Here is a 24,424-nt window from a genome sequence, read left to right as displayed (position 1 = left end):
CTGTTTCATTTCATGTAACTATTTGTTAAACTCACTGTAGGAAATGATTTGAAATAAAGTAAAGTATTATTATTATTATTATTATTATTACTTTCGCCCCGGCGAATTTATAGGGGAAGCCGCGTTGCAGCAGAGTCACCTTTCCACAATGGTGTGAGAGGGTGTGTCTAAAGTCTAAAGCAGAGATCACTGGACTGCCCAACTGAAAAGTACACCAGCGATCTCGGGACGAAATACAAATCCCCTGGAAGATGTCGCACATACACAAACTTGACTCGAGAACCTTTCGCTGAATTAATAAGAATTGGTTTTGGATGTTTTCGTTTTGATTTTCATCTGCTATACTCATAACATTGTTTTGACAATATGTCGAAAATTTCTTTCCCATTGCTGATGTCAGGCCATTAAATTTACCTAGGGAAGGGATTCCTCTCTTCGAATAACACTTTTTTAATTTTCCATTTTTACCAGATTCGTAAGAAGTTGTGAGCATTTAATGGTTTCACAATGGTCGAACGCTCTCCTTTCCTGTTTACACCATCCAAATAACACAGATCGTTATTATGAATTGATTCTGTGTGTGATCCTTTAAAATAAATAATTTGGTAGCAGTCTTCGAAAAAACCTCATTTTGCATTTCATTTAAAAGGAAATAAATTTTTAATGACTTTGATTACACAAAAGAATGCCGTGACGTGAATAATTTTTTTCATGAAATGTATTCCAATAGTGACTTTGACTTGATACATGCTAATTTCGTACAGTTTTATGAATCGAAGAAGCTATAACTTAAAACCGATTAGAAATATAAAAAGAATTATAATTGAGGAATACGTCTCTTAATCATAGAAATCTTCACAATTAATAATAATAATAACCTTTATTCAACAAACACAAAAAATAATGTTTCACAATAAAGTAAAATGAATGAACAAGGTTGACGAGCGATAAGTGTTCTTTCACTTGTTTCGCATAATTAAATTCGGTCCATTCTGAAAGATCATGTAATTTTATTTTTTTCAACTCATTTTTTTACCAGAACCGAATCTGGAAAAAAAGAAAGGAAAAAGGTATTTTATTCAGAGGAACCAATGTTGAAATTTAATGTACAACTTATAGCTCACCCTCCGTATTATTTTCGTGCTGGTGAAGCGCCTTTGGCAAGACTACAAGGTATATATCCGGATCGTACAGCCTTCTTTTTGCAATCAAAAAAGTCCAAACCCATTCCCGCTCATCCCTCCTCCATTTTTTCCCTAAAAACACCTCCCTTTCGCAATAACAAATAAACCGTTTACATTAAACTAAATTATTACCCGAAATACGTTCTCGCTAACAAGACTCGTACCTTGCTCCTCAAAACTCCCAGATTCTCCCTCTACGCTCCAAATTGCCGCGAACCAGGCCGGCTCTTCGAATGACATAACTAATTCACGTCTTCCGTCAACCTGGGAACGTCGGTAATAACGCGAAGTTAAACGAAAGACGGAATTTCGACCTTTGAAAGTTATAGCAGCGAAAAATATTTAACGAGATGCGAGAGAGAGGGCCTTAAAAGAGTATCCGGTGGTGCGGACGTAGGATTAGGTGCTTAGCTTGCGCCATCTAGGGAAGTGCGTACGTATATTGGAGAGTGGGGCTCTTGGCGTAATTCGCCGGGCGAGATGATTGTGGGGAAGAGGATAAATGTCTGGATAGGTTTCACTCGAAGTGCTCTCATGAAGGGACATTCGCGTCTGGGAGTGGCTTTAAATACTTGGGTTCGATGATCGAGGTCAAAATCCATTCTGTCTGTACGCCCGTGTACGCGATGAATTTCGAAAGGAATTTGCTTAGAAACTTTAAATTTTCGGGGTAGACTCAGGGGGTAAATATCCCGATTAAGTTTGTTACTGGATGAAATTCGTTTCATGGTTTCGGAGTTATATCTCCTATTTAAGTAGAACGTGCGTACATAAATAATTTATAACTTTTATGCAGTGATTAAAATTGTAGAAAACGAATGTGTAATTCCTGAACGAACTACAAGAACCTTTCATTTTATACTTAGTTCCCTCAGCTTCTTAGTTTTTCCGGTTCAATTCTCAGTTCTCTATATTCCTTTCATTCATGATTTGTCTTCTCAATTAATTTTCGAGTTTTTTCTTTCAAGTTTATGAAAAAAGAACAAAGCATTTGTGAATTTCATTGTAACTATCGATTTCATCCGTAATAAATAATTTGGAACCAGAATTTTCTTCGAAAATTTGGTGGCGATATACAGGGTGTCCCGTAAAGACCACGTCAAACCGAGGGAGAATGTAGATCAAAGGATAACCCACCTGCTATGACAAAATTCCCACTATAAAATTCTTACCGAGATATATATTTTTTTTTGAAAATAATGAATTTTTGACCCTTTCAATAGTTTTGTCCTTACGGTTGGTACAATTTTACATCTTTTTGGTTAATTTTTTCAGTAAAATATTGCTGAAGAATGATTTTAACGTTTACGTTAAAAACATCCTCCGACCATTTTAAAGGGGGGCTATCAGAAATATTTTTATCGGAAATTTTGGTAGTGGATTATTTTGTTCATGAAGTTTAGCCCATCGTAGTGGAAAAAAATGTACCGAGCTACTGCTGCACATTACACAAATAAATTGTCTATTTTATAGTGATTTCAAAGAGGTATCACACAAGTCATTTGTTATTCAAAGAAAAAAGATATGGCTGTTTTTATCCAAATGGGTACGTTTCTGACAAAATCAAGTTTGTCAATTCTGTTAAGAAATCTTCGATATTGCATTACTTAGTGAACAATGGCAATTGTTTACGTGCGAAAATATTAAGTACTCGCATAATTATTCACCTCAACGAAATTCAATTTTGCCGACACTTCTTCGGGTGGTACTTCAATGCCGAATAAATATTTCAATGTTACTCCATTTTTTCTCCATTAAAGGGTTCGTAGGGGTTGAAAGTTGTGCATGAACAAAACTGTAATGGTCGACTTTCATTCGGTAACAAATTTCATCAGGTACCATCGTCTCAAAGTAAATGAGCCATGACAAAGTGCACATACAGAAAACCTCTTTGTACTAACTAATTTGCACGCCTGTAAAAAAGATACAAAGACCTTGCCAAAAAAGTAGCACATGACCCATTTTCCCTATTCAAAACATTTAGAGGGTTGATGGGGATGGCACAAGGTGCAACGAAAATCCTTCAAAAATGCATAAAAATTTGGTAAAAGTGAAACAAAAATTGACCTGTTTCAGGATGCCAAATATTTTTCTTCTGAGAAAATCAATTTGTTCCATAATTTTGACGCGCACTTTAGATATGTACGATATCGAAACGTTACTATACAGCGAAAAAATTTGAGGGTGATTCCTTGTTAAAAAATATCGTGGGTCTTCCATACAGACCAGTTTTTAATTATTTTTAATCGAAAACCGCGAATTTTAGCAAGACATTACAAGAATGGATCAGTCTATCCAAAATAGATTTTTGTTATTGTAAAATATGAATATGGAGAATAGTTTCTTGCGAAACAAAGTTGAGGGTTGGCTTTTTCTACCCCTTGCAATCATAAAGCCCGCATAACATGCCTGCTTAATTGCTCTTGTCGGTTTTTTTTATTTTTAAGAAAAATATTAAAAACTGCTTTTCTGGCGCCAACTTTAGGGGGCTGTTACTGAGTAGGCGGGCTTCAAAAAAAAGTATATAGAAAAGACCCAACCATTTTTTTTTGACCAGGAATCACCACCAAAAATTTTTTACAACTATCCAAATACTCAGTATATGAGTATACAGTAATTTCGTAGATATACTGCGTAACGAGTAGCACCATTATAACGACTCACGTCCCAATACCACTATCCACCATTCGCTCGCCTGAAATCACTCCAATCTAAACTACATAACCTCGAAAAACCCAATAACGCAGAGGATCGCCATTCTCCGCAGTAATTCTAGTCAGGGCCCGCCTGGAAAACCTCAATGAAAATAACGAACGGGGGCTACGTTCCGCAAATAACCTTTTTATATTCATCCGCGACAACAAAGTGGGCCTCGTACGTGAGAAAAACCAAGCAACTCCAGCGTTATTCACTACGTGTGAACGTACGCATATTTCCAACCCCAAACTTTTTAATTTTGGATGTTCACCTTAATTTATCTCATTGTCGATTCCCTTTGCATGTTTGCCCACGCACGAAAAAAAAACAGGTTCGAGGATGATGAATTGAAGACCATTCGTTAACGGGGGCTGCGGTTGGAAGTGAAAAAAATTTTGTTTTAGGGAGATCCTCTAATCATGAGGGGAGAGTGGGTATGCGTGGTTTTTTTTTTCAGGTGGGTTTCTTTCGATCCAATACGCTGATATGTGTGGCTCATATTTCAAAAATTAAAGGTACTTCGATAGGCATTCATTCGTGTGTGGATGCTTAGGTCGACATGTTGGCCATTAAAATTTTTTTTCTTTATGAGGTTGAAAAGAATTCAAGAATTTGCCGATTTTAGCATTGAGGGGGATCGTATAGAAGTTGAATGTTGAATTCTGAAGTAGACGGCTTCAGGCCGTCGAAATTCCTGAATTTCATGAAACAATAATTATTATTTTCATCTTTTTTAAAGCAGAACAACCTTTTTCGACCAATTGTAATCTCCACCTCGTTCTATGATTGACAGTCAACACAGTTTCTGTCAAATTGACGTAAACCTATATTCTACCACATGATATCGATTTTCTATGTCCCATAGCTTTCAAGAATGATGTAACCTGGCGTCTACTGTCAGAAAATATTAAGGGATTCGGCTCGGCCAAATTGGTAATAAAAGCTCTGCTTTTTAGAAATGACGACATTCCGAAAAACGAAAGAAAAATCAACTCTTTTATCTCAATTCAATTTCGATCGTGATCTGTTGTTGCGCTTTTTTTCGTTATTCTGCTCGAGTTTTCTATGATTGCGATTACGCTATCAACACGAAATTTTAAATGGTTATTCTATGCATATATTCCGTAAATAAGAATCAGATCGGATAATTTATCACGGAAATATTGGATTATCGTTTGCAATGTTTTCTTTTATTTCCCATCAACCTTATGATGTGATCAGCTTTTGAAATTTCACACATAGCTTGAAATTATCATTCAATATGAACACCCAAAATCTCAAATTTATCGGTTCTATGTTTACGAAAATATTCCATTATCTTTTCTCTATTTCTATGGCTAATCCATTCATTCTACCACAGCTTGTAGAACAAAATCGAGCGAGAATATCGCAGATTTGCTCAGATTTCATGGTAATATTTTATTATTACATGTTGGTACTCGGAACTGTCCTGTCATGGATTTATCTGTCAAATTTGTGTAATGGAAAACTGTTCAACCAACCCCAATTTTTCAATGCAAAAAGCACCATTTCGAAAAATTGCCACTCGTTGTAGAATATCAATGCCGTCTGGACTTGTAATTTAAATAACTATTTCGATTTTTTTTTTGAATTTTATTGTTATTTTATGGTTCTGGTACAGCAATTATCATTTTGCAAGAAGCTTGAAATGATTATTCTACATACTCACATGTAAAATCTGAACTCGGTCGGGTTTGTAATCACGGGAATATTAAGTATTCAGTATCCTTTTTACCATATTCTTTCATGGTTCTTATGATGTCTACATTTTTAAATAGATATTTCAAATCAACACTCAAAATCTCAATTCCGTCAGTTTTGTGTTCACGGACATTCTTCCTTAATTTTCTATGGTTCTGATAAATCGATTAACATGAATTTTTGCATCAGGATTTAAATTGTCATTCTCCATCAAAATGCAAATTTTCACCTAGATCGAACCTTATAAGTCAACGGGCATATTTACGTTTCTCATATTCCCGGCCGAAAGTCTGAAAATACAGACAAGTGACCATATGAACGGTTCGAAGAAAGACCGCTCAAAAACGAAACGCTACAGAAACCGAGCCCTTTTAATGGACGTGGAAGAACGAAATGCCTTTCAATTAATACCGTGGTCTTGGGCTCGATGGTTCGCCTAACCACAGATTGCCAGATCTCACTTTCGCTCCCTTCCCTAGGGGAAAAAGGCAGGATCGTACTAGATTGAGGTAATAATCTTCGGGGCCGCCGTTCGGGAAAATATGGGAAAACTAGTGGGAAAGCACGTGATCGGGACCCCTTTCTGGCCGCGCCACGTCCCTAGGGATACCGTTCGCCAATTCCGAATTTGATACACGTATTATCCGGTCAATTTCGATTTATAGGGGTGTGAGAAATAGGGATGATGATTGAGTGACCACGCGAATTCGGCTATTTTTGCTGTTTGGCGTTTGAGGAATTTTTGTATTGATATGTGTGGGTTGGACGTTGAGGGGGTCGAAGTCGTGTTTATGAATAAATCTGATGAGGGTCAATTTTTATGGTGAATGGAGTGGTGAAAATTGAGTGTCGGTGTTTGTCATTGTTAACCGGTGTTTGTTGAGCATTACAATAAGATTTCTTCAGGTTTCCTACTGTCAGATGATATTATTTTTTATGTTATTCTTCACGTAGGATTTGATGGATAATTCGTAGATAATATCGGACTAGTATGACCTATGAATTTTTCGTCTCACCTTCTGATTTTTGATTGATTTGCATTCGAATAAAGATAAAGTAATACGATTAAAAATACAAGAAATTAATTTTCAATAAAGTTACCATGATGGGTTTGTGGTTTTTTTATGCTATATTCCCGGCTAAGATATTTGTTTTATTCGTACAATACCATCCCTTAAACCAATTCATATTAATTGAAGAAGTGAGAATTTCATAGCAAGATGATATTCATATAGGGGAAAAGGGGATAAGATGACGACAGTAAGCTGAAAATATCATAAAACTGTTATTTTGTCCTCTAACAAGATAGGAGCAACTATGAGATCATAAGATGATATTAGTGTTTTATATATAAAATTTGTGATACTTAATATTTTTTTATTTTGTAATCATCCTCAATCAAGTGATTAGTTCAACCAATAAAATCAATTTTTAGGAACTATTTGTGTATGATATTATATCTTATCGGACATAATCCGAATTCTATCATAAAATTCAACTATCAAATCCAATCCATTCAGGTCATTCTTAAGATTATAAATTTCATGAAAAATGGTTCTGAATCTTTGTTTATAATAGAATACACTGAAGTTTCAGATATATGCGGTTATTATTATCAAATTTATGAAAGGGTCCAAATGCTGAATCGGACCAATAGGACAACTCGGACTCTCGGATGGAAGGGTGTATGTAACGGCCTAGTGAATGGCTGGGATATCAGACTGGCTCTTCCGATACAAAGAATTTTTTTCGTAATACTGAAATATTTCAGTTTCAAATTTTTAAACCAAAATCAAGTATTTCCGCTACCTCAATATTCTTTTAAATCTGAATTGATCGAAATGTGGTGGTTACAACTGCACTCAAGTGCTGACATTCGGTGAAATGAATATATGCAAATCCCACATTTGCGATCAGGGAAAATTTCCTATCATTATTAACCTCAAGAATCAAATACATTAATATATCAATGAACCGAGATGAAGAATGTCATTATCGTTGTTCGAGACATGCGCTCGATTATTTTCATCGATTTCGCATGTTTCCACATTTATTTAAATTTTGAATGTTACAACCCTATTTTTGCTAAAATTCGAAAGTTCAAACAAGAGAGAAATATGTTCTGCTCACATACAAGTTTATAAGTTATATTTTGTATTTGAATCCAAAAGTTGGTGGGAAACTGAGTCTTTCAGCAAAACCATCATATTCTATGGGAAAGTTTACTCCAATAATGTTTTTATTTCAAATAATAGCATCAGGAATGCGGAAGTTATGACGATTTGAAAAATTGAAATTTCAAGTTTTCATTCGTATCTCAAAAATGTGCCATCTATTTTCCTCTAACTGCTGTAAAGCCGAAAAGCCCATTATTCAACATTGAACTTGAACTGCAGTGTAACGATCTTGACTTCGACAAAATGAGGTTTTTATCTGTTTGTATCATTCTGCTGCCAAAAAATTCAGTTGCAGAAATTACTCCTTCCGGCTGTTTCGAAGCCATTGAGTTGATCTTCTTTTGTAACCATATTCATACCAAATATTCAGCAAGATCAAACGAACTAAGTATTTTATAAGTTGAAATTCACGGACAATATGAATGAATTATATGGCGAAGGAGCTGGAATTTCGCCTACTGAAAAATCTGAGAGCCTGCCCTCTCCAATTCGATCTATCCAAGGTTTAATGTAATGAAACGAACATTACGAAAAATATTCATCGAACTAAAGGCTTTTCTCAGACAATCGGTAATGAGATTGTCAGGAATTGAATCGATTAATCACTATCTCAGGCATTTAACACCAAGGAATTTAACTGTACTCTATCTGATTAATTGAAATCGGGAGTTTTTCAATTCTGTGGTGTTTTTACATTACATTTTCAGATCGGGAGGTCATTTTTTTTCTTGGCGATAATTCATGTAAAGTTGGTAAGCGTATTTTGCCTTCGGCAAGAAATTCAAGACGACATTTTCAGCAGAATTTACCAACTCTGGTGGTATGTCGCACATCCGAACAATCTATTTCGAATATTTAGGAAGATAATTAGAATTAGATCGCTTAGACGGCGAAACAATTGTCGTAAATAATTAAAAACTGTGGAAAGTAGTAAGTGTTTACAATTATTTTTTATAAAAAAAAAGATAATTAGATATTAGACTGAAATCAGTAATTATTATCTGACTTTTTTTATGAAGATTAACGAATCTATTGTCAAGGAAACGATTGCAAACGCAATGAGGTTATAATTGAAAATAGTTATTCATTTAAAAAAAAAGAAAATTCAATTTATAATACGATTTCAGAAAGAATAGTGCATTAACTTCTTGGTGAAAGCACATTTTCCCGAATTCCAACGTTTATATTGCCGCTTTTACTATAACAGAATACACATCTGATTGTCGTCCTAACTCGATATTATATATCGAACATATCGGCTATAACCTGAAGTGCCTTTGTTTCTTCTGCACTGAGAGAAATTAATCTTTTTTCATTAATAAAGCACTTATTCGGAGATTATTCATTCACTATTACAGCAAATTTATATTTGATATATTCATTTATAGATAAATTATGCAAACAAAAGAGTTTATTGAAAGAGAATAAAATATTTAAAATTAAAATAAAACAAAATAATTTCCCCTGAATTATTTGATTGTTAGCAACAATTGAATAATCTATTGGAAATTATTTTGTTTTATTTTATTTAAAATGAATTTCCGCCAAGTAAGGACTGAATCCATCTTATAAATAAAATATTTGTTCACAAAGTATTTAAAAATATTTAATGCTTCGGTGATCAATAATTCATAATATGAACTAACGTTATCTCCACATAAAACATAAATTCATTGTCAACTGGTAGTTAACGAACAATTGCTATTAATGAATGACCAGTTACTAGACTTCCACAATTCATTATGAATAATTAACAACTTAACATATAATTATAGCGATCCAATAGATAAATAACATTCTATCAAATGCTGAAAATCTATGGAAAAGTTTAAGGACACATAGAGATGTGTCCTTAAACTTTTCTTGAGGGAGATGACTAGGGTTCAATCCCCGATACTCTCAATACGATCTCTAAAAGAGTATGGTGCACAAATCCAGATAGGCCTATAGTTTGGCAAACGGTTTTTTACCAGCGTTATTGAATGAATATTCGTAAATTGATTCAGGGTGACACTGAATAATGATTATTGGTGGAAATTCAAATAAATATTTGTCCATATGGCCAATAAATGAATTTTCAATTACATAAAATGAATTTTCGATAATATTAAATGAATAATTCTCGCAGTGTACCCATTCCCTGTCAATTAATTTCTATCTGAATACATTTCAGCTGATTGATCAATTTCCTTCAAATTGAAAATAATAAACCAGAAACAATCTTTTGCGAACCCTTTATTAAACTTCGAGAAATATAGGATCGAAGGTCGAACTCCAAGGGTGGTTCAGGTTGAGCAAACACACAATTGAGCTCCCCTTAATCGTGGTCCAGATGAATCTGTGTTTGGGTTTCGGGATCTCATCTAGAAGGTCAAGAAAGGCAATTCGGCGAACTTCAACCTACGGATAGCCAGAAGCGGAATCTGTACAGTTTCCTTCCATATCGGCGAGAAACAGGGACCTGGATTAACGCAGAATTCTGCATCGAATTGGATTCTGATGTTCCAGACGAAACAGGAAATACCTTTCAAGCGAACGGCTCAATATCGGTTTTTCTACCTCCGCATTGTGGGGTTTGATCGCTCACGCTCTTGCCTCATCCTTTTTTATTTTCTTCTTTATTTTCAGTAATAATGCTTTCAAATTGAATGTTCTAAATTCTTTGAAATTTTCAGTTTTATAAATTTAGAATTGTGAGGAATTAATATGATAGATAATGATAATGATTATTTCCGAGGAATAGGGACGAACCATAGAGTAATAAACATAGATAGAGGGAGTATACGCAATTTTTACATGTTAAATTACGTTGTCGGTTTGTGATATACATATTTTCAAATCCAGAATTTCTCTATATCGTTATGAATGTGTATTATATTGGATGAAATATTTTTATTTCAGTGATTCCCGATTAAATATGCAAATTTGAATATTTGGAATTCGATATTTTTCCTAATTGTCGAATTTATAATAAGCAGAATATTATTTATTTCCTGGATCTGCCTTCTGAAATTCAAGGTTTTGACAACTTTTATTCTCCTAGTGTCATCGGTTGTTTCACGTCGTTTGGCGCGCTTGAAGTTTGTTTTCTGAATTTCTGATATATTTGGGTATTTATTTCAATACATATTGAGTTAATATGAAACGTTGATTCACTATGGGACATAAGAAGTGCGTTCTTTGTGGAGAAACTCGCGAATTGAGTGAAATATTGTATCACTGATATGTTTTCATTTCCGCGCGCTTTTTGTCGAATTTGATAGTTCATGTTGGGGACAAAATATTTGCTTCCTGAAAAAAACATGCTCCCTCTATCTATGTTTATTGCTCTGAGGGACTAATCAAGGATAATATTGGTGCGACAATACCAACTACCCAGTGTTCCCAACGGAGAAATATTGAGTTTACTATCAGTCATAGACATTATTCTTCCACTCACTATTTCCAAAAATGGAGCGAAGCCTTCATTTATGCACTCGGCCACAGTTAATTTGTTTATAAAACCACCTTTAACTGATGTTTTTATTTCCAAAAGGTGAAGTTTTTGCGAAATATTGTCCCAAACAAGCATATGTGGCGTAGCAGCCAGAAAAGGTACTCCGAGATTTACACATAAACCACACTTATAAACTTTATATTGTGGAATTTTTCTAGTCAACTCAATATTTCTCCGTAGGGAACACTGGGTAGTTTGTATTATCGCACAACAATATGGGGACGGTGAATATGGTCAATAAGAGCCATTACTGCGAATTGTATAATCTATCTTATCTGCGACTCATTTATTACTTTCAGATTGAGAATGATAGGCTGACAAAATACGCAAATTGTATAAAAAAACTCAGTGATATTTCTTGAGTCCCAGAAGGGTAGATATTATCAATTCGCTCAAATATTTTTCATAAATTCAAATAGAGAGCCAAAACGCTATTGTTATTGAAATGTCCCTACTATATAAATAAGTGACAGTCTGTCAAATACGATCATTTCAATGGAGATTCATGAACTTATTATTTAATATAGTTTTTCATTGTGAAAATGACATTGATTCATGGAATTTGCACTATAGCAATCTGCTCAAGTATATAATTTAAAGTTGTTTTGAATATCTCAAGTTTTAGAATACCTTTCAAGGAGAATGAATCTGTTCAAACTCTTAATATAACTAGCATAAGTATATTCTTGAAAAAAATTAATGAAATCTGCAGCAAAACATTTGGCGCAAAGGAATGGGAATGCTAAAAAGACACGCGTTTTCCACAAATTGACGTCAACTTAATTTCTGCCCATTGAATTCGTTTTTCATAACAATTTTTTTGATGAAAGGTGTGGATTATTCGAGTTTTTAGTGCCTTTTCGCAAATTTGATAACAAATGTTTGTCAAATCAACGTATGTGTATTTGATGTCAAATAACCTAACAATAAATTGTTAATAAGTTAATGAGTTTCTGATAGGAATTGTATTATTCAAAATGATCATAAAAGTGATATTGTGCATTATTTTCCGACATTATTATTTAATTTGTGTTCAGTAGATTATGTCATTTAATTATTGAAAAATACACGCTTCAACAACATGAAAAAAACGTTAAATTATTCAATCTAATCATAGTGCTCATTTATGATTACTAGAAGGAATTCAAGAACAATTCATAATTAATTATTCAGTTAGTGGACTTTTCAAATTTGTCTACAATATGATGAATAGTGAGTTGATTAATTGAATAATGTCGTCCATCAATTCTTCCATTACTGAACGTCGTTGAAACGTGTATCTCTCCATAATTAAATGGCACAACCTACAGAATACAAATGACATAATAAATGTCAAAAAATAATGTACACAATATTGTTACCTTTTTAAATAGTATCATTCCTATTAGAAAACCTTTGACTAGTAAATTCAAAATGATATCAAGATCAAGGTAGATTGTTGCTGCAGGTGGTTGCACAATTGCTGAACGTTAACAAGTAAACCCTTTTCTCAGTTACATCCAACCCAATAAGCAAACATTTGTCACACATTTGTCATTGACAGTGACATAGTTGAGTAAGTTCATGTTGTTTCCATGATATTATCAATCTGAGAAACGTGATTGGAGTAGAGGGAATAAGGACCATTAATCCTTCTTCCCTAAGGGAACAATGTTGTATAGCATTCGAGAAACAATGGAACACTTAGATTTTAATATACGGGTCATAAAGGGTCGAATGAAAAAACCAAGGAAAGTATTGAAGCTTTTCATATGGAATTTTTGGGGAAAGCAGCTACTCTACCACTATACGAGAAAGAAGCAGGGAACTGTATTTTGGGGGTTGAATGTAATTCATTCAAACGGCGATGATAAAATAAATATCTCTTTTCTGTACGTATCCTCCTTTTGTAGATCGCTGAATTCATCTTGAACGGCTCTAACCAATCTTCGTTTTCAAGCACTAATCCACTAGTGAAAATGAATACATTTCAAAAGCGTTAACATATTAGGTTAGTGAGTATTTAAAAGATTCGAATCTTGGTTGTTGTTGGGAATCGATACTGATTTTTCTCCCTTGAGTTGAAGGATTTTCATTACTTGTAGAAGGGATCAGAGAATCGCTAAATGATGCCAGAGATTGACAGGGATTCACCGGGACGGCCTATTAGACGTTTATGGAAAACTAATCTAATTGTGAGCTGAAAATTTGCACATTGGGGTTTGAGACAATGATTTTTCTCCCTGAAATAGTTTCAGATCTTTACAACACTATGTACATTATTGCATCATTAGATAGTTTTTTTGACAACACCGGCAATATGTCGTACTTTGATAAAAACTCAATGGTTCATGAGTAAATGGAATATTTATAAAAAAAATGGTGGCGATGAGGACTCACATTTTTTTGAATATTTCGGCAGAAAAAGCTTTTCTCGATTCTGCAAATACGTATTATCATAATACTGTTTGCGTTTTGGTTTGGACCTAAAATGAACAGGATGTTTATGAACTTGGACAACTCAAATTCTTCAAAATTCAAGATTTTCAAATTGAAACCTATATTTTTTATCATTTCAATCGATTCTACGCACAAAAATAGTGAGGGTTTTTGTAGAAAACCCTATACCTAAAATGAATACTTTCAGAGTTATCGACGAAAAACTTTAAATGAGGAAATACCGCAATTTATAACTGTGTTTTTTTTTTCCTTTACATGTGCTAGGCTTAACCATCCACACAACGAATATTTCATTTTTCTATAAGACTCTTTTCGAATTTCTATAACCCATCACCAGACATATACAACATCCATGACCTAGCCGGGATTCGATTATAACTGTGTGTGACTTCCGGAGAACACAGAAAGAAACTAACATTCGATTTTTCCATAACTAAATCTGACATTTCAAGAATTGTGATGAATTATTCGTAATTGAAAATTGGATGCGTTTATGGATTTCTCAACAATCCCAACGAAAAATTAATTATGATTCATGAAATGTAAAATTTAGTTACCCAAACATCGAATTTTAGTTTCTTTCTGTATTTTTCGGAAGTCTCAGATCACTCCACACAGTGAGGAATTGCGGTTTTTCTTCATTTAACTTTCTTCGATAACTATCAAACTATTAATTTTAGGTATAGGGTTTGCTTAGGTAACCTCCACTATTTTTGTCCGTAGAATCGACTGAAATAATAAAAAATATAGGTTCTAATTTGAAAATCTTGAGTTTTGATGAATTGGAGTTGTCCAAGTTCATGATCTTCATATGAACACCATGTTCATTTTTGCAAACAGTCTTATTATACTACGTATTTGCAGGATCGAATAAAAACAAATTTCCGAAAAAAGCTTTTCTGCCGAAATTTCAAGAAAAATGTGTCAGCATTTTTTCCATAAGAATTTCATAAGGCATATTGCCGAAATTGTCACCAAAAAGGCTAATCTAAAGATGCAATACTTTACCATTTAAAATAAGGAGGTAGTAATCTGTTTGACTGTTTTCGGTATAACCGGAAGTTGTAGAGATCTGAAAATATTTTAGGGAGAAAGATCATTGTCCCAAACCCCAATATGCAATATTTCAGCTCAAAATTATGGTTAGATTTCCATAAACGCCTAATAGGCCATCCCGGTGAATCACTCTGTATGTATATTCCAAAAGGGAAATCACGAGGACTGAACAACCACATTTATCCTTCCAGTTCGTATTCGAAAAAATGAATCTCAGATTTAGTTATTTAACCTTATATCAAGATATTTTTTGTGGCATACTGAATTTTCAACATATTACTATTGCATACCTCCAAAATAAACTCTCTCAAGATAAGAAAGATGAAAGATCGACATACGCGATACGTGTTTCTTCTACAAACACAATCTCTCAATATCTACACGAATCAGTCACGTAATAATATTTACACGCCGAAAAGTAATCAACTACCAATGACCGTATTTTCGAATGATTAATTTCCATAGGATATTTTTCCCATTTTCCCACATCATCGAGCATTAATACCTTACGACTCATTTAGCTAACAACGCCGCGCTCATCAATCAGATTAACATCGGCTAAACATCTAATTAATTGGCCCCGAGTAGAACCCTGCGCCACACCTCCCCCCCCACCCCACTAAGGTGCATCCTCGACTCCCAACTTTGGAGCGCTCAATCACGGCAACGACGAGGGCCAGAAAAATCTCAATCAATTTGTCAATTAGGGGGGCGCTAATGAAAAAAGCTGTAGGAAAAAGAGGCAGTAGAAGACTCGTCGGAGGAAAAACGATCTATTCGGCCCTCGTTTGGATCGGCCTCCTTTGACGCAAAATCGATTCTTGAATCCTCCACGACGGCTTTTCTTTCTGAGGGTTGGGGCGGCCTGTTTGAAAGAATGGGGGGACCGAGCAACAGTTCCCGGAATCGACGACTTAGGGATTAGGGAGTCTTTGTTCTGTTTTTCCGGACTGACGAACTCGGTAGTTGACCGTAAGGAAAAAAAAATAGTCAGATTATATGGATTCGGTGTTTTCAAGTCCTTGGGTAAACATGTTGATGTTCAAATTACATGATTAGGAGCGACCAATTTGGACTAAGCCAAAGTTTCGTTTGTTTATTTAGACTTTATATAGGCTACTGAGAAAACAAACAAAATTGTTATAAATTGAAGTACAGTGCATCCCATTTTGGGTGAGACAGGCAGGTTTCTCGCTTGTTATTTAAGATAGAGCCTTGCGGTTTTCACGTTCCTATCCTACTTTTTCGTGAAACTCAAGTTGGTCTGATCAGATTCTGCATAACTGTTTCCGTTCAAAAGATACAGGGTGATTTTGGAAATTGATACTTTTTGGACCCCTTCTTTATCTCCGAAGTTATTAGAAATAATGCTGAGGTAAAAACTACGTCTGAATCAGAATTCTGCGTAGAATCCAGTGGCGTACTTAATATTTTTTTTCGGGGTATGGTTTTGAAGATTAAACACAAACCTATATTTTTTTTAATGGAACACCCTATAAATCATTACTTCGTTGAATTCGTTATTTTTTTCCCTTTAGAATGATATATGATACTATGTAGGTAGGATGTTCAGAAATGTTAAAAAAACACTAAAACGTCAAATAATGATGATTTCATGTAAATGGGCCATGAATTTTCTATGTTCCAATAAGAGGATTATTACTTTCGATTTTTAAAAGTAGTAGGTCATGATGACACAAACATCCTTGTTGTTATTATGGCTACTATGCATTTGGGAGCATTGTTTTATCAAGTAGGCATTGGAGGGAAAAAACCAATCTGATCTAGCTGTCATCGCTATAAATTATTGTTATCATTATTGATTCTTCTTTTCTATGGGAAATCCATTGCCCATTAGAAAAAATCATCATTATTTGATGTTTTAGTGTTTTTTCAACATTCCTGAACATCCTACCTACATAGTGTCATATATCATTTTGAAGGGAAAAAAATAACGAATTCAACGAAGTAATGATACACATGGTGTTCCATAAAAAAAAACATGAGTTTGTGTTGAATCTTCAACACCATACCCCGAAAAAAATTGAGTACGCCACTGGATTCTACGCAGAATTCTGATTCAGATGTAGTTTTTACCTCAGCATTATTTCTACTAACTTCGGAGATAAAGGAGGGGTCCGAAAAGTATCAATTTCCAAAATCACCCTGTATCTCTTGAACGAAAACAGTTATGCAAAATCTGATTAGACCAACTTGAGTTTCACGAAAAAGTAGGATAGGAACGTGAAAACCGAAAGGCTCTATCTATCTATAACAAGCGAGAAACCTGGCTGTCTCACCCAAAATGGGATGCACTGTACATAGGCGTACAACTTTGCTTCCACCGTTTTTTCCGAAATTCGAGGCTCAGTTGTAAAAAACTGATTATCCATTTCTCTATTTCAGTATCGTAATGAGTTCATTACAGTTCTAAAAACAGTGATGTAATGAACTCATTACAGTATTGTTTTCAGATATATTTCGTTTTGTGGTTGTCTATACTGACTTCCAATCTTATCAAACTGCAACAAACGTCAATAATTGTCAATATAATATTATTTGGATATAGTGAATGGTTTTCAACATTATTCGCGAATACTCTTAATGCTGGTGGTGTTAAATCGATTTCGTCAGACATAATTCACGAATTTAATGCGTAATTGTAAATTATTTCAAAATTCGAAACGATTCATATTCAAATTCCGTAATCTGTCAATTTTCGTAACAGTCATACCAACTGCTGAATTTTCCATTGAAATTCGACAATATTTCACGAAACTTGACTGAAATAGAGAAAAGTTATTTATAATCAAGTGCAGAAGGCATTGATATTCTTCCACGAGTTCAAAATTCAAAAACGAGCCACGAAGTGGCAAGTTTTTGCATGAACGAGTGGTAGAATGAGCCTTCTGTACGAGTATTATACATTATTTTTTATAATTCATTGCATTCTTATTGAAATTAATGAAATATTTCCATAAACATCATTTAGTGATTGTTGCATTAAAAAATGTTGGTTGGCAGAACTGATTTCTTTAAGGCAAATTGATGAATTGACAGATGAAGCCGTGGCGGAAAGTTCGGAATACCAACATTTTATAATGAAATGTAACCATGTCAACTGTGCGTTTCTGATAAATTGTCGCACGATTTTGTTCTACAAGATGTGGAAGAATGAATGGAATAACCATAAAATTAGAGAAAATATATACTCGTTGCAGAAGGCAATTCCAACACTCTTGCGTTCGTATTGGAATAGTAGCCCATTCTGCAACTTGTTTTAGAAAATCACTTTCTCCAATTCTGTGGTTATTCCGTTCATTCTTCCACATCTTGTAGAACAAAATCGTGCGAGAATATATCAGAAACGCACAGTTTTCATGGTTATATTTTATTATTCTATGTTGGTACTCCGAACTTTCCGCCACGGCTTTATCTGTCAATTCATCAATTTGCCAGTTCTGCCATACAACATTTTTCAATGCAAAAATCACCAAATTATATTTATGGAAATATTTCATTAATTTCAATGAAAATGCAATGAATTAGAGAAAATAATGTATAATACTCGTACAGAAGGCTCATTCTACCACTCGTTCATTCCAAAACTCGCCACTTCGTGGCTCGTTTTTGAATTTTGAACTCGTGGAAGAATACCAATGCCTTCTGCACTTGTATTATAAATAACTATTATCATATCTCTCATAAGTCATAATAAACCGAGCTGGTGCCACCAAATACTGGGCATGACATTGGAACCCCGAATATTCGATTTGGCCATCGACTTGGAAGCATGGCCGGGATATCCCATGATTTTATGCGTTTGGGATTATCGTAATGAACCTATGTTTTGTTTCCAGTCATAATGCGACGCAGAAATCTCTTCCGTCTTTGCCTTGCAAGCAGCTGTTTACAAGCAAACAAATGCCGTTCAATAAATATCGGCTTCAACTCGTACAGGACCCAATTTCCTTATTTCTGAACCATTCCGATGACTTTCAGGCGTTTTGAAATGACTTGTTGCGTCACATCCGATGATCCTGCCAATTTTTGTTGCGTTTGACACGAGTCTTAATCAAGTGATACCTCCAATTCTGCATCTTCGAAAACCTTTTCTCCTCCACCGCTAGTGCTGGTCTTCGACGTCAAAATCACTTAAAAACTATTTCATGGACTGTTTTGACGTTTCCTGAGATAACATAATTCGGGAGACTAGAGCGTTCAGTATCTTCAGTTCTTCGACGACGCATCTTCAATATCTCGATTAAGACTGTTTGTTTCGAAATTTCGACACGAATATTTTGAATTGATATGACACTTGGGATGCCGTCTGTGCGCCAGGCCTAGTACAAATCGAGTGACGTGGAAGCCTCAGAAGATAGGTATGCCAATAAAACAATCCATATTAAGACCTATAATACTCACCATTCGTTAGAAAATGTCGATCTGAAACAGAGAAAAAACACAATCAGTTAAACTTGAAATACTCATTATCAAAACAAAGAATATTATTAGAATATTTGAAATGAAATAGACTAACCATAGAATATTCATAATGTGAAACCATAAACTGCTATTCACAAAGAACGATATTTATTATTCCGATATTGACAATCACTTTCAGTGAACGATAGTATTTATCTTTTATGCTTCAGACAAATGCATATTATTGTCTCCAGCAGTTCTCGAATGTTAACGATGTTTGCTATTTTCTTCTAACAACGCATTCATTCATCACTGAACATTAAGGAAAATAGGGTTTTCAATCGTCAGTACAATATTTGCACTTGAACCAAAGACACGATAAAATACGAAAGCAAAACAGCATTAAGATAAAACGATTTTTTTTTAAACGATAACCGAATCAATAGTTTCCATTATGTGAATCCTTGAAGGTCCTTGGGAGATGAGTAAAGCTGACACATAAAATTTCGTCTGACAAAGCTCTATTTCTTCGAAATGGATAACAGTTTACACAAGACAAGGTCTCCTATGTGTGGTCTCTGACGTAGTAACACATATAAGGTGATAAAATACCGAATCTAGTACACGAGATAGGGTTCTGAATCATGTAGAAATTGGCTGGAGTGGAGTGCAGGGTAAATATAGGAGTGAGTCGTAGAAATAGATAAAGGTCGAGCGTAAATAGAGGATGATTAATGATCCTATATTAAAAAAGTTCGGCAGAAATGGGATTTGAATAATGAGTACAAATACTAAATGAGATTCTGCTTATTGATCTATTCGTGTAGTTTGAAAACGAATGTTTTAGTTATCTTTCAGGAATAATGTACCGGAAATTCAACATTCAGAGAAACCGCTGAAAAGTATTGTTGATCTTCTTTTTAACGTTTATAACGTTCAAATTGGCATATACTACGCGAATATACACAATCGTCACCAATAATCGAGCTCAAGTTAGTCAAGTAGACAAAGCAAAAAAAAATGGTGTCTGCAGGAAAAATTCCGAACTTGATGAAACTCTTATAGGTATTTCGGGGGCGCTGTGGGATGATTCTGTCAATTTATTCAACTCGAGGACCCTGTGCTAACTTGAGGTGGGCCGAAGAACCTCAACAATTTCGGCCTTTTTTCAGTTTTTTGCTCATAAATTCTGAACTGAGTACTTTTCGACCAAAACGTTCATCTTCAAAGTTGTAGAACATTAAATTCTCGACAATCTTGGATCCTCAAAATTTTTCCTGAACCTAATATTAATCGAGATCCAAATAAGAGGAATTCTAGCTTAAAACAGATTGCTGTAGTAAAAACTTAATGTGATTTCATTTTTTTTTCATTACTTTTTTGTGAAGGAAAATGACTTCGAAGTAAAAATAACCATGGACCTAATGAGCATCACTCAATAGTTCGATAGAATTCAAAAAATTTGTCAATAAAGACTATTGTCTTCATTTAAACCATTTTTTTTGGTTAATTGACCACTCTATGATAGTGTTTCCCAGGGCAGGCGTTAGGGGTGAATCAGTGAAGGGACCGTTTCAGGCGCCTTTATTTGGGAGGCGGCAACTCGGCCCTGTTTGCTGACCATCTTTTTAAATTTCATCTTTGATTCTTAAGATTTAAAACCAACATGATGTTGTTCCGCTCCGCTGCATCTGTCAACATTTCCTGCAATAAAAAAATCTCCAAACCGCCTTTACTAAGCTGCCTGTACAATAAATAACACATGGCAGCCCAACCAATTTGAACAGAATTCTCTATAACCCTCATGGAAAGAAGGATTAAGTAGATATATATTTCACAAAGACAAAAATCAACACTACTTTCGTTTTCGAATTATTTGGAAGCCGATGTTTACACATTCAAGTTAGGGAAAATTCTTACGATTTTGTATTCCAAAATAGTTACTTTTAAATGCCAAATATTTTCAGAGGAACACATTTTTGTAATACTAATTATGCCCGCCACTCACGAAGCGTTTCTTCCAGCGTTTGGTAGCTAGCGTCGATGAGATTCCAGTCAGACAGCTCGGGACACGGCCGTACGACTGTAAATCAGAGTATGAACTTGACTGCCCGACTGGAATCTCTTCGACGCTAGCTACCAAACGCTGGAAGAAACGCTTCGTGAGTGGCGCGCATTAGTTTTCGTAGCAATACTGAAACTTTCCATCCCCTACCGCCCTTTGTATCTTGAGGTGTGGAAGGTAATAATTCGTCGATCGTATACGCAGTTATGTGGAAGTCGGATTTTTTTACGATATTTTAGGCTTATGTATATTTATATTTTCGTTTTGCTGTTTTATTTGATTCAAATAACCTTGGAAACACTTGGTGTATTATTATAATATATCAAAACATTTTAATATTCTACATTAACTAAAATTACATTTTTCTACACACAACTGAAAGATTCTTCATCGGAAAAAGAAAATTCTTTGCTTTTTTGGAGGGATTAGTTGGTTATTAAGAGGATCATGCATGTTGTTATCGCTGCTTTTTCAGCAGGAGCGCCAAAATTACTCGCGCCGGCCCTGGTGTTTCTATATTACTATAGTATTTGCAGAGTCGAAAAAAATGAGAATCAATTATATCTTTGATCAATCATAAAATAATTGCAGACTATAAACATACATGAAACTGGTTTTAGCATTCACAAACCGTACCTATTGAATCGATTATTCAAAACAAAACCACATCAATCGTTAACAATAAATTTCAAAACGAACGTAACCCAATTTCAATGGTAGTGTGTATTTATAAAACTGAATTAATTAAAACGTTGTTTGTTGAAATTAGCGTGCTATTGAATGGAATTTCCAAGGTCTTGGCCAAGGTGCAAAACTATTCATGAGAACTTTGTATTGCAACATGAAAAGAGCTATCAGCACATGAACGAATTGCATTTTGTTTACGGGTAATGAGAAGTTATCGATATCCTTTTCGTAGAAATTAATTCATTAAGGAGATTGAAATTTAATCTGCCCACTCATCATATGAAATTTCTTCTGAAATATAAAACTGTCTATGTGGATTAAATTTGTCAGCAATTTCCTAAGCAGAAAATATGTCATACCTCAAAAAAAGTCCTTCTAAAACAAATATTTTGAAAACGAGGCGATATAATTTCTAAAATTTAATAACATACATATATCTAAATTTATACTTTCATAAGTGTTGACTGTTGAATAAACCTGAAATTTGTCTAGTTGGAAGAAAATCCCGAGTGAATGTTCCAGAACATCACTGTCAGACAGATTTTCCAAGTAAAAACGTTGATTAACTGAAGTAATTTTTTTCTGTTTCAATTCACCCTCAACGCATCTCTTTTTCCTACCCAAAACACCACTTTCCAGGAGTGGGCAAATAAAGAAAAAGAGCGCTGGTGACCGCCACCCCCAAATATAGGACAGTGTTGCCATTTCCCCTTTTCCAACAGGAGATCTATCCTTCAGTTAGACCTGGAAAGAATTAGTCACTGTACTAAAGGATGTCAATAACTTCGAAGCTAGTTGAATAATTGAATCTAAACAATAATCAATTATTGAATTATTATAATTGATCAATGAATGAAACCTTTTTATTTTTGTTCTGTGAAATTCCATAAATTCCAATGATTATGTTAAATAATACTATAATATTTTGAATTATGAGGTTTCAGAAAACGTAAGTATCTTTATTTACCTATTACAATGTTCTATGCATCTAAGAGTGAAGACATTATTCGAAAAATTTTATTTTACTTTGCGATAAATAACTATGGATTTGAATAAACTCAATTTTTTAATGCCTCATACAGAGTGGCCAACATAAATCAGTACAACTGTATATTTCGTTAAGTATGATATTTATTTGTGGAATATGACGAAAAAGGTAAATCTTTTAGTGAGATGCCATTTTGTGATTGTAAATTTTTCCTTGGCAATAAGGGTCGATTCACAAATAATTTCCATCTTATTTTTCATATTTAAGGAGCTATGAAATTAAATTTTAATATAACTTATTTTTTCGATCCACAAACCTTGACACAGAATACTAACCTTGTCGGCAAAATGCTGTAATGGACATTAAGAATAAGAATATCGAAAAAAATACCCAATTGCTTCATGATAAAAATCCAATCAGATTGAGATTCTGTAAGTTTTAAATTTCCGTGTAGAATTTCGGATCCGACCTAGTTGAAATTTTGCGTGTAAAATGTAAATAAAGAATAGACAAATTTCATGTTAACACACCCTCCCATCCCCCTTCATCCAAACAAAAATTATTAGAAAAATATTAAGGGGTTCACTATTTCAACCCCTTCTAAGCATACTTCAGGCCCTAAAAAATTTCGAAATGTGGAGTTTTATTGAAAAATAATATTTAAGTTTCGTATCTTCAGCTGAATTTCTAAATAAAAATGGAAAATAAAAAAGAGAGACAATTTTTGTTATTAAAGGGGTGTAAGGAGGTTCTTCGAAAATCTCCAAATATCCACCTTAATTTTCATCAGAAACTCAGCCGTTAGATTTTTCGGTGTTCGAATACACCCTGTATATTAGATAATTCACTTTTAGTTTTACCCCTCCGTTTCAATTTCGACAAAATAAATTTCTGTAAACTGCAATCCGGCAACGCTGCAGATTCGCCGAAGACGCTAAATCTGCTCAAGCTGTCCGAAAATGGCACGAACGAATGAGCTTACGAGACGATAAGATGGATTTTCCCGAAGTTACATGCGACGTCGGGCAGAATAATTACCCGGGGCCATGCCATGTCGCTTCGGACGAACACATCGGCCAATTTTCTCGCGAAAAAGAGAACAAAACGCGCCACCGCCGGGATTAGGCCGCCTCGCAGCAATTTTACCCCAGTTGACGTTTTAGGGAGTTTCGTCTAGTGTGCGGGAGGAAGTTTATCAGCATTCGGCGAAAATTGCGAGAAATGAAATAGTAATTTACGTAACAAGTCCGGAAAATAGGGTTTTTTTGGACGAATAGACAAAATTCCAGGACGAGCGTAAGCGAGTCCTGGAAGTCTGTGAGTCCAAAAAAACCATTTTCGGGCGTGTTGCGTACAATATTTTTTCGGCAACCATGTAAAATAACACTATCGCTGCTGCTTTCCATATTTTATTGCGATTGCGATAAAAAAACATGCAAATTTTTGACAACTAATTTCATATGAACTGTCAGCCGTTATCTCGGTTGC

The 24,424-nt window shown here is 34.6% G+C and overlaps 1 protein-coding gene across 10 annotated transcripts in view; it reads right to left on the bottom strand.

The window, feature by feature from the left end:
* LOC123683889 (leucine-rich repeat-containing protein 24-like) overlaps positions 1-24,424 on the bottom strand; it is a 191,281-nt gene that overhangs the window by 72,265 nt on the left and 94,592 nt on the right. For 9 of the 10 annotated variants that reach the window (XM_045622883.1, XM_045622887.1, XM_045622889.1 and 6 more), the window contains one exon: positions 19,197-19,217. The exons of the other annotated variant lie outside the window; for it this stretch is intronic. The gene's annotated coding sequence lies outside the window, so the exon portion shown is untranslated. The remainder of the gene's footprint in view (positions 1-19,196; positions 19,218-24,424) is intronic. 10 annotated transcript variants of the gene reach the window in all.

The sequence above is a fragment of the Harmonia axyridis genome, chromosome 7, assembly GCF_914767665.1.
Source record: "Harmonia axyridis chromosome 7, icHarAxyr1.1, whole genome shotgun sequence".
Classification (NCBI taxonomy): Eukaryota; Metazoa; Arthropoda; class Insecta; order Coleoptera; family Coccinellidae; genus Harmonia; species Harmonia axyridis.
Note: the sequence above shows the minus strand (reverse complement) of the source record. Positions and strands in the feature narration are given on the sequence as shown.